General features: G+C 43.6%; 1 protein-coding gene across 9 annotated transcripts in view; it reads right to left on the reverse strand.

The window, feature by feature from the left end:
* DCLK1 (doublecortin like kinase 1) overlaps nucleotides 1-12,553 on the reverse strand; it is a 72,135-nt gene that overhangs the window by 37,307 nt on the left and 22,275 nt on the right. The window lies entirely within an intron of this gene.

Here is a 12,553-nt window from a genome sequence, read left to right on the forward strand (position 1 = left end):
CTGAACGAAGTGGCTTATCATGTGGAAATGTATAGCAGCCAAATACTCTAAACACGTTTCTAAATGTGGAGGCAAAAACCGCAGGATCCAGAGAAAAATCTACACAACCACGAGGAGAGAGACATGCAAACTCCAAATATACAAGCATCAGGGTCAAGATCGGACCCACGCACTCATGCATACCAAGCGAGGTAGTTAACATCTCGCCACCATGGCGTACAATGATTCAAGCTCCCCAAACCACCTCTAATGCAATACATATTCGCAAATCAGGGCTGCAATTCGATTTTTGTTACATTTTGGCGAGTGTAGTTGTCTAGTGGCAGTAGGGATCATCTGAATGGATTACATAGCTTATACGAATAGAATAACAGCAATTGTTTACATGTGGCATTTTATATATGTATCCAGAACTAAAAAAATCTATATTCACACCATTAGCGTACACTCACATACTTTGGATGACTACACCAATTGTTTTTATCTTTTACACGTTTATGGTTTAATTGTTTGTGACCACACAATTTGCCACATACACCAATGTAATTACTTTATCCAACTTTACCGGGAGTTGGATGAAAGCAAGGTATCTCCTCATAAAAGCTGTCCAAATAAAACACGATTAGTGAATACTTCATATCATACAAGCTTGAGCTTCCGGCACACACACCCCCTACTCACTTAAAAGGGTAGCACTGCTGCCGACTTTAATGACCTAGAAAATGAGCAGCAATCCTTCTTTGGCAGGAAATTGCTGAAAAGAGCGCAGACTTTTAGATGTTCAGTGTAATCTGTCTAAACAGAGACACTCGCGCATGCAATCAACGTGTGTAACGCTAGAAACAGTGGTCGGCAACCAAAATAATAAGAGTTGATATTCTTTGGTTCTTTCAGTAAAGTCATGTAGATAGAAAAAAATAAAGTGAATAAAAATACGTTTCGATCACAACACCTTTTCCTGATGATGACTGCTTGTGTTGCGATCGAAACGTCGTGGTATTTTTATTCACTTTATTTTTTTCTTCATCTACGTGACTTTACCGAAATAACCAAAAAATATGAATTCCTGCAGTCACGAAAGTTTTAAGTCAAAATTTTACAAGAGTTGAACTTGGTTAAAAAAAAACTCAACATTTCAAAAGCCGCAATGCATGTGAATATGAGATAGTGATCCTTAACAAATATTGTCCCAAAGCAGTCCTTAAATATCCGCACGCAGCTCCCAAGCCACAGGTTGCCGACCCCTACCTCAAAGGGTCCTCCTCTACTGGAGCAGATATTATTCCCGTCTTTGCTCTACTAACTGTTGGTCACCTAATATACAAACCTATAGCCCATATTTTCAACCTGTCCATCAAAGAAGCATCAATTCCTCTAGAATGGAAACATTCCTATGTCCGTCCACTTCACAACGGGGGCCCTAAAGATCATCCAAATAACTTCCGACCTATCTCAATTTTGAGAATTGTTTTTTTACCCTTTTATCTGGCAACAAAACTGACACCTTTTTTACAAGGAGTCATGTTTACATTGACCACAATACCTGCGGTTGGAACGCAAACAAAAAACAACTCTGATAATGTATGTGGCACTGTCCTTGAAATTGATTGGTCCACACCCGAGACAGCTTTCTTTAGAGCCTCGTCTCACATGGTGTTGGACCAGAAGACGCCAAAAGGCGCACAACTGAAAGACAATGCACCATCAGAGTATGAGAGCTCGGGGTAAGCATTTACACCACCATTGGAAACCTCATTTGCCAGTAACAAAATATGATAATTGTTTTTTTACCCTTTTATCTGGCAACAAAACTGACACCTTTTTTACAAGGAGTCATGTTTACATTGACCACAATACCTGCGGTCGGAACGCAAACAAAAAACAACAACTCTGATAATGTGTGCACTGTCCTTGACGGCAGGTATTGTGGTCAATGTAAACATGATTCCTTGTAAAAAAGGTGTCAGTTTTGTTGCTAGATAAAAGGGTAAAAAACCAATTATCATATTTTGTTACTGGCAAATGAGGTTTCCAATGGTATCTCAATTTTGTCCCCATTGATGAAAATTTTTGAAAAATTATTGACCTACCAAATTAGCAGTTTCCTGTCCACCAACAATCTACTACATCTAAAACAATCTGGGTTCCGAAAAAAATACAGCACCACATCTGCTGCATTAGACTCTCTGAATCACATTTACAGTAGCCTTGATAATACAGTGAGGTAAAAAAGTGTTTGATCCCCTGCTGATTTTGTACGTTTGCCCACTGACAAAGAAATGATCAGTCTATAATTTTAATGGTAGGTTTAATTGAACAGTGAGAGACAGAATAACAACAACAAAATCCAGAAAAACGCATGTCAAAAATGTTATAAATTGATTTGCATTTTAATGAGGGAAATAAGTAATTGACCCCCTCTCAATCAGAAAGATTTCTGGCTCCCAGTTGTCCTTTATACAGGTAACGAGCTGAGATTAGGAGCACACTCTTAAAGGGAGTGCTCCTAATCTCAGCTTGTTACCTGTATAAAAGACACCTGTCCACAGAAGAAATTTGCCAATGAACATCTGAATGATTCAGAGGACAACTGGGTGAAAGTGTTGTGGTCAGATGAGACCAAAATGGAGCTCTTTGGCATCAACTCAACTCGCCGTGTTTGGAGGAAGAGGAATGCTGCCTATGACCCCAAGAACACCATCCCCACCGTCAAACATGGAGGTGGAAACATTATGCTTTGGGGGTGTTTTTCTGCTAAGGGGACAGGACAACTTCACCGCATCAAAGGGACGATGGACAGGGCCATGTACCGTCAAATCTTGTGAGAGAACCTCCTTCCCTCAGCCAGGGCATTGAAAATGGATCGTGGATGGGTATTCCAGCATGACAATGACCCAAAACACACGGCCCAGGCAACAAAGGAGTGGCTCAAGAAGAAGCACATTAAGGTCCTGGGAGAGGCCTAGCCAGTCTCCAGACCTTAATCCCATAGAAAATCTGTGGAGGGAGCTGAAGGTTCCAGTTGCCAAACGTCAGCCTCGAAACCTTAATGACTTGGAGAAGATCTGCAAAGAGGAGTGGGACAAAATCCCTCCTGAAATGTGTGCAAACCTGGTGGGCAAATACAAGAAACGTCTGACCTCTGTGATTGCCAACAAGGGTTTTGCCACCAAGTACTGAGTCATGTTTTGCAGAGGGGTCAAATACTTATTTTCCTCATTAAAATGCAAATCAATTTATAACATTTTTGACATGCGTTTTTCTGGATTTTTTGTTGTTATTCTGTCTCTCACTGTTCAAATAAACCTACCATTAAAATTATAGACTGATCATTTCTTTGTTAGTGGGCAAACGTACAAAATCAGCAGGGGATCAAATACTTTTTTCCCTCACTGTAAGCAGTACTGTGCCTGTCTTTTTATAGGCCTGTCCAAAGCTTTTGATACAGTAGACCACAATACCCTGCTTAGTAAATTAAGCTGCCTCTGTTTTTCCAAAAACGCAGTAAAATGGTTACAAAATTACCTCTTTTCTAGCACCCAAACTGTATTCACAGATGGTTGGAGGTCAAACAGTGTTAAGATAACAAAAGGGGTTCCACAGGGTTCCATCCTCGGCCCCCTTTTGTTCTCTCTTTATGTCAATGACTTGGGCACTGACCTGGATCATTCCAGGGTAAATCTTTTTTGCAGATGACACGATACTGATTACTGCTGGCCGCTCTCCAGATGACCTGATTGCTAAGCTACAGGGTGATTTCAACAAACTACAACATCAGCTAGTTGCTCTTAAACTAGTCCTGAATACCTCCAAAACCAAGGTGCTATGCTTCTCACCAGGACCAAAGCAGGAAGTTATTTTTCCCCAATCACATTCCTTAAATAATGATCAAATAGAGCAAGTCAAGATCTATAAGTATCTTGGGGTCATCCTGGATTCAAAACTGAATTTTGAAGATCACATTGATTATATTGGTAAAAAGACAAAAATAAAAATTGGTTTTCTGTATCGACACAAGCACTGCTTCCCCCCAATGTTCCGTTTGGAATTGATAAAAGCTACCATACTGTCTCTACTTGACTACTGTGACATCGTGTATAAATCAGCCCCAAGTACTGTACTGAAGAAGCTTGATTCCATCTATCACTCGGCCTTAAGATTTACATTGAACTGCCCATATAGGACTCACCACTGTGATCTCTACATTGGGTCAAACTTAACATCTCTTAATGTTCAACGGCTTGTGCACCAGATCTTATTTATTCACGATGTACTTACAAAAAAATCCGCAGACTACCTGCTGGATCTCCTCTCTGTTTCAAAGAACAAATTTGACCTCAGGTCTTCGCTCATTTACCAACTTCACATTCCCTATTGCCGTACAAAAACTGGAGGAAGGGCCTTTGCTATTGATGCCGCCAGGGTCTGGAATGCTATTGCCAATAAACTACAACTTGAATCGCTACCAATGAGATCTTCTCTCAAAACTGCTCTAGAGGAGTTGTACACCCCTAGCTGCCACTGCTATTCATTGGTGTAAAATAAAATGTTTTCGCTCCGGATGACGCTGCAAAGCATTATTTGTATTTTGATTTAGCGTGCTGATCTTAAAGGTGCATTGAAAAATGTCATACTCCGACTGATGCTTCTGTTGTTGTGGAGTAACTCATGCAGCCAGCTATGGCTCTAGGATTTGGTGTTACATGTTATTTATGTAGTTTATTGTAAAAATTCGGTCACAGTCCCTATGATCACTGTTACGTTGCAATTATGGCTTCATTTTATGGTGATTTCGAAAAGGTTTTTTTGGTTTGGACATGTTTGTTTTATTGTAGTACGGAGTTAGACTGATGGCCTTAATCTAAGTTTTCTTGTGGTTGTTGTTGCTGTTTGCACACAGCGTTGGTGTACGGTGCTTTTTTTCAGGAATATTTTTGCTGTTTTTTCATGGATTTTCTGTTTGCACAGTCACATAGTCACTTTAAGATGTTTTCTTGTTCGTGTTTTTGTTTTTTTGCTTGTTGTGGTTGCGCTCGATTCAAGAGCCGATTGGCTCACAGGGCTATACCAAAATAAAGAAACTAAACTGAAACCCTGCAATCTTGTTTTTTGCCTGTGTTCGCACGCTTGCCAAGGATTTCGCTCTCAAACGGTGGGGTTCACGTAAAAAAAAAAATGCTAGCTACCACGCCGTAAGCCCTGTGGCGAGCAAGCGCTATTCCGTTTTCCCATCCGTGAACTTAAAAGTAGTTTAATTAGCGATTTAGTGCGATTTTTTGTATTTATTACGCGCGCTCGACCATGCCAACTCGCACGCCTTCGGAGGGGGGGATGGCCCCTACCAAGTCACACGCGTTTGGTGGGGATGAGGGGGACATTTTTTTCGGGTTAAAAATGCAATTAAAATACACAAAACGCTCAGGTAAATTCTTCACAGTGTGATGTCCCCCCCCCCCACCCCGATGCGTGCAGTTACTACTATACAGTCGGTAGATGCTACCACTATAGGCCGTAGATATTAGTGCACAGCGGGCGGGGGGGGGTAGCGGCCCAGCCCCAGCCTGCCAAGGTGCCACCTCGGCCGGCTGGCCAATCTAGGCGAGGCCGGGGGCTCTGCACGGGACTAGGCCTCACCACGGCAATGTTAAGTCCTATTTTTTGCTTCGTTCGCTAAACTCACGTTGATAGAAACCTATTATTCAAATATTACATTAATAATGTTTGTGTGCAGACAACTAGTATTTCTATTTCTTTCGCTAAACTCACATACATAGAAACCTATTATTTTAATAATCACCTTGGAAATATGAAAATATTTTTGTTTGTGTGCTGACAACTAATATTTATAAATTTACTTGGTAAATATTACCATAATTATTATTGTGTCTAAGTCCTTGTATGCGTGTGAGTCCATGTGCGTGTCTGCCACAATGTGTATGTGTATGTTCGTGTGTGTATATCAGTCGATGTGTGTGCGAGTCGATGTGTGGGTGCGTGAGTTGATATATCTGCGTGTCAATCGATGTGTGTGCGTGGTGTGTACACAACTAATATTTAACAAATAGATTACTAAATTTTTAAATAATAATGTGTCTAAGTCCATGTGTGCGTGCGAGTCCATTATTGTGTGAGTCAATATGTGTGTGTGTCAGTCGATGTGTGTCAGTCGATGTGTGTGTGTTAGTCAATGTGTGTGCGTGCTCTGTGTGTGTAGACAACTCATATTTTTATATTTAGTTAGTAAAAAAATGTATATTTATGTGTGTGTCTAAGTCCATGTGTGCGTGTGAGTTGATGTGCGTGTCTGCCTCGATGTTAGTGTGTGTGAGTCGGTGTGTGTGGGGAGCGGTAGTGTAGCAGTTAGCGCGCTGCGCTACAAACCTGGCGATCCGGGTTCGATTCCCGCTCACGGCCAACATCAGTGACGATTACCTGAACCGGCCCTGGGCCTCCCCTAGGTCGACTCAGCCTCAAATGAGTACCTGGTGCGATGTGTAAACGTCGCCACTAGGGAGACAAAGACGGCCGGGCGTGGTGTTGGCCACCCACCCCCTCGTGTGCTGTGCCGGCCTTTATAGGTGTTCGCTAACAGCACTTGCCCCTACAGTCTGTTATGGCTATATGGGGGATCTTTGTCTTTGTGTGAGAGTCGATGTGTGTGTTAGTAGATGTGTGTGTGCGAGTCCATTAGTGTGTGTGTGCGTCCGTGTGTGTGTGGGTCGGTGTGTGTCTGCCACGATGTGTGTGTGTGTACCCATGTGAGTGTAAGTCTTATTTATTTGCGTGTGGGTGTGTGTAGGTCGATGTGTGTGTGAGTCGATGTGTGTAAGTGAAAATAAAAAATCTATTGTGCGTGTAAGTCGATGAATGTATGTAAGTCCATGTGTGTATGAGTCGCTGTGTCTTTGTAAATCGATGTGTGTGTAAGTCGCTGTGCGTGTAAGTGCATGTGTGTGTGAGTCCATTAGAGTGTGTATGTGAGTTCATGTGTATGTGTCACTCAGTGTTAGTAAAAGTGTGTGCATGTAGACAACTAATATTTTAAAATTTAGTTAGTACCTTTTTTTTATGTGTGTCTAAGTCCATGTGTGCGTGTGAGTCGATGTGCGTGTCTGTGTCGATGTGTGTGTGAGTCGATGTGTCTGTGTGTGTCAGTCGATGTGTGTGTGTGTTAGTCAATGTGTGTGCATGGCTCCATGTGAGTGTGTAAGTCCATTTCTTTGTGTGTGTGTAGGTCCATGTGTGTGTGCGAGTCGATTTGTGTGTGTAAGTGAAAATAAAAAATAAATTGTGTGTGCGTCTAAATCGATATGTGTGTGTGCGAGTCGATGTGCGTGTGTAAGTCGATGTGTCTGTTTGAGTCGATGTGTGTGTGAGTTCATATGTGTGTGTGCGTGTAAGTCGATGTTTTTGTGTGTGTGGGTCAATGTCTGTAAGTGTGTGTAAGTCGATGTGTGTGTCTGTCTTTTTTGCCCGGGCAACGCCGGGTACTTCCCGCTAGTAGACCATATACTGTAATTCAAATTGCACTTATTGCACTCATTCTAAGCCTTTTAGAATGTTGTAGCTTGAAAGGCAAAATGAATGTCCGAGGTCATTTCAGTGGGGGGTCACGATCCTTCCTGAGGGACAAGACCGTGTGTTTGTGTGGAAATAAGAGGAGAGCCACTTCAAAGCCATCACACTGCCAATATTGTGGCACTGTATTCTGAAAGCCATGATAATGAGTGTGGCCGATAAAGAGCGCCCCTTATCCATGTGTGATTCCAAGTCACCACGACATCTTCACAAAACATCCATACTCAAGGATGCTCCACAGCAAAAAGGTTGGCAGGAAAAAGATCAACAAAACAACAACATTGACATGCTGCCGCCGTTTCCTCCTGCTGCTGATGGTGGTGCTCTAAAAACTATACAGAGGGACTCTTGCTAAGACCAAATCCCACACTGCAAACACCTCTGGGCACCATTCAATTGCCCGTCACATGCAAGTGTTTGTGATTACGGTACATGTACGTGGTTTGTTGAGGCCAGGGGTCAGCAACCAAAATAACAAGAGACATTTTTTATTTGGTAAAAAAAAAAAATCTAGATTTCCATAGCCGCAATGCACGTGAATGACGTCACGAAGCAGTCCTTAAAGAACCGCATGCGGCTCCGGAGCTGCAGGTTACCGACCCCTGGTTTAGGCTAATGAAATGCTTAAAAGTCTGACTGTCACATAGTGCACCATTAAATAATAATTTGACTAACACATCATTCGTAGTTTATGTTTTGCAAAGTTTTCAATTGGTTACGAACGCACAATCTTAGTAGCGTGAAAAGAATCACCATAATCTTGGTACGGCACACTGCTTTGACGGAGCATCAAAATCTGTGACCACGGGCAATGTAAATGTAAACACGCGCAAATACTCAATAATGTTGAATTTACAAAAAAACGTAGAAAGCATGAATTCAAATGTTAATTTAATAGCAGTGGCTTTGTAAAGACAAAACAGAGGGCCTCCTCATCCTGATGAGGCCAGATATCAGGGTTGTGAAGTTGTCACGGCAACGGTTTTATCAACGCACAACAGATCCTCAGCCGTTCCACGGGTGATTTATCACCTTCCACGAGAGAAAATTTTAAATCAGAAACTGAGCTTGAGGAACACTCAGGCCATGGACATAATTTTGATGCTTGTGCTTCTGCCAAACGGTTAGCATGAAATTAAACAGTAAAAGACTCCACAAAAGCCCATCATGAACGTCTAGATATTATGTGAGCCAATGTCTGTCCATAACGGTCACACGAAATAATGAAAAGAATGTGCAACGATTTACGTTTGCCAGAAAAATAACACTGTTACAGGCACCTTATTAACTCACTGCCAAGGTATCTGTGTGAGATAATGTTTCTGACTGCTCATAATTTAAGAGAGGCACTGGCAACATTTCAAAAGCTCTTTGTTTGCCCAGACCTGGCCACAATGCCTGGCGTAGTTTTTTATGGTGATAATGTGTCCGATCGCGACACTGCGTCCACGCGCCATAAGCTATGCCAGCAAATGTTTTAAATTAAAAAAAAAACGTCAATTTTCTCCACTTCATATGGTAGGTCCTTTCTATCAACTTCTATGATACATTTTTTTTTTATTATACACTGAACGGTGCTTACAAAATTTAATTACAAAAAAGCAAATGTACGAAGACCAATTGAATCAGCAGAAAATGTAGTGAAAGTGCAATATGGGGTATCGGTATGCTACAAAATGTCATTGTTTAATATGCGATATTGGTAGATGACTATGTGACCATGCAAGATAGTATATTAGTAACTGCCACATGATAATTCTGTATAATCCACAATTGTTTGCAAATAACAACCTGTTCAGATGGGCTGTGTTTGTACCTACTTTCCACTGACCCATATCTATTCCATTCTGGCCTGCCAGGTCTATTTCTAAAGTAAGAAAGCAGTTTAAGCAACCAGTGCTGGAATTATAGCGCTGAAAACTACGCGAGATATTTGACTCATTATCCAAACATGAAATGTACAAATAATTTTATATTTTGCAGCTTTTTCCCATTTTAGGTCCTTTTAGATTATCAAGGATCTTCATGCTATTTGATGACTTTTTAGAATAGATCTTAAATTGTGTGCGGCTGTCTTTCTGAAGACGTGGAGGTTTCTTTCCCCCACGGCTGCAGAAAACTGCCTAAGTGCATTATCCTCGCATGCAAATTTGAACACGCTTTGAATTTATTCATCAGCCCACTAAGAGAGAACTTCCCGCATGCAGCTCTTGAATAATTCACGAGAAATCACTTTCTAGACAGGAACAGCCTCCAGATCCACTTCCCAACTGTACGTTGTGCAGCAAGAGAAAACAGTGGCAGAACAAGGATGATTGTTTTCATTCCCTGATGAGAAGACTTCCCTTTCTGATTAAAACATTTTCAGCCTGTTACCACTCTTATAAAGATATACTAGTTTGTTTCAAAACCAGCCTTGGGTTCCAGTAAAAATTGCGTTCCAGTATTTAATTGTATATGAATGCTCGTGGTAATACAGTTGTTAGCACACCGTGCTATGAGTCTGACAACCTGAGTTCGACCCCGAGCTAGTTAAAATCGGTGGCGAGTGATATCTAAACCAGTCCTGGCTTTCCCCCTCCCCCTTCACCAACCTGCACTGATCAGTATGGTGAAGTATGCTAAGAAAAAACACCATGACGAACACATCATGCGAAGGCGTTCCTCTAGCAGTGGATTGACAAATGGCTGAAAGTTGTTTTTATTCTATAAACCTCCAGTTAAAGGGCACTAAGCAATGAAACGTGGATTAACACTTATGATAGGCTTTTAAGTCCAACAAAATGGTAGGCCTGCCAGAAAAAATGGGAAAAACCTATTATCATACTTTGGTACTGGCAAAGGAGGTCCCAATAGTAGGCTTACCCATTAGATGGCCAGGATATGGGAGGACAGCAACATACTGAATCAATATGTATGGAACTTTCAGTGTAATCCCCTTGCATGTGGAGGTTGTCTCCGGGTACTCCTGTTAACAACTCACATGCCACTCAATGGAATTGGCAAAACATTCCAATGCAATACTCTTCTGAAAGCGGACATTATTATTAACTTAATGTATGCTATTAAGTCCGTATGTGTTTATGTCTGTGCGATATTTGCAATGTTGACCATTGTGAGGCTCTTCATAGCATAACCTTGGATTGACAAATGGCTGTTCAATAGAAATAGCGTTTTTGATTCAAACAAAAAACCATTACAACACATATAATAATGTACAGCCCTTTGTTAAGGTATCCTCACGGCATGTCAATGATCGTGGTTATTTGACATTTACGTCGACCCCGCTGGTCAGTGCGGCCAAGACGGGTTCAGATATTGCTCACCACTGAAGGCCAGGAAAACCAACTTTAGAGACCCAGTTCATAGTGCGGTGCACTAACCACCACTTACTAAACCTCCATGCATTACAAAATCCTGTCATGCGCCACAAAAGACAAATAAGAAAATGTCTTGGCAATGTGTACAATTTGGCCAGCATACGGTAAAAAAAAATTCAAATGAAACACTGAATTATGAATACAAAGACACAAATTCCTCCCCGTATAGCCTTAACAGACTGTTGGGGCAAGCGCTGTTATAGCGAGCAGCACCTATGAAGGCCGGCACTGTGGTACACGAGGGGCGTGGGTGGCCAGCACCACGCCCGGCCGCCTTTGTCTCCCCAATGGCGATGTTTACTACACACCGCAACTTGGCAGAACCGGTTCAATTTTAATATAAAGCTTTCGTGACTGCAGGGATTCATATTCTTGGTTCTTTCGGTGACTTTACCGAAAGAACCAAGAATATAGGCAGATAATCATCACCGCTGTTGGCCGTGAGCGGGAATTTGAACCCGGGTCGCCAGGTTCGTAGCTGAGCGCGCTAACCGCTACACTACCGCTTCCCATTAACCTTCTTAACACACATACACACGAATACACAAAAAAGTAGCACTACCAGCCCCGTGACGGTCATTTGAAGGCAAAGTTAGGCAAAGGTTGACCCCTGAAAGCACGAGGCGAACGAGGAGGGAGCGCTCCGCATCAACGTTGCTCGCTCTGCACTTGCGGTCGACGGCCAAACAAAACCCGGTGGGCAAAAAGCAACAACCTCAGGCCGGCACCCACCACCACCACCCACACCACCCACCACCACCACCCACCACCACCACCCACACCACCCACCACCACCACCCACACCACCCACCACCACCACCCACACCACCCACCACCACCACCACCCACACCACCCACCACCACCACCCACACCACCCACCACCACAAGCCACACCACCCACCACCACACCACCCACCACCACCACCCACCACCACCACCCACACCACCCACCACCACCACCCACACCACCCACCACCACCACCCACACCACCCACCACCACCCACACCACCCACCACCACCACCCACACCACCCACCACCACCACCACACCACCCACCACCACCACCACCCACCACCACCACCCACACCACCCACCACCACCACCCACACCACCCACACCACCCACCACCACCACCCACACCACCCACCACCACCACCCACCACCACCACCCACACTACCCACCACCACCCACACCACCACCACCCACACCACCCACCACCACCACCCACACCACCACCCACACCACCCACCACCACCCACCACCACCACCACCCACCACCACCCACACCACCCACCACCACCACCCACCACCACCCACCACCCCACCACCACCCACCACCCCACCACCACCCCACCACGCACCACCACCGTAAACGCTTTCGTCCACCACCCAACGGCTGCAACCGGCTCGGGCCGGTTTCATTCTCCTGAGATTCCCCGTTTGCCTCTTCTGTTTGCCTCCTTCCCCGACAGCTGATGCTCAAGCCCCCATCAGCCTTCCTCTCCAAAACACGCACATACACACTAAACACAAACCCGAGTTTAGTGCGTACGCGTTGACTACAAAACGGTACACACATGAGCACGTGTGGT

Source organism: Petromyzon marinus, chromosome 16 (assembly GCF_048934315.1).
Source record: "Petromyzon marinus isolate PM22_M1 ecotype Great Lakes invasive population chromosome 16, UKy_Petmar_22M1.pri1.0, whole genome shotgun sequence".
In the NCBI taxonomy this organism is placed as follows: Eukaryota; Metazoa; Chordata; class Hyperoartia; order Petromyzontiformes; family Petromyzontidae; genus Petromyzon; species Petromyzon marinus.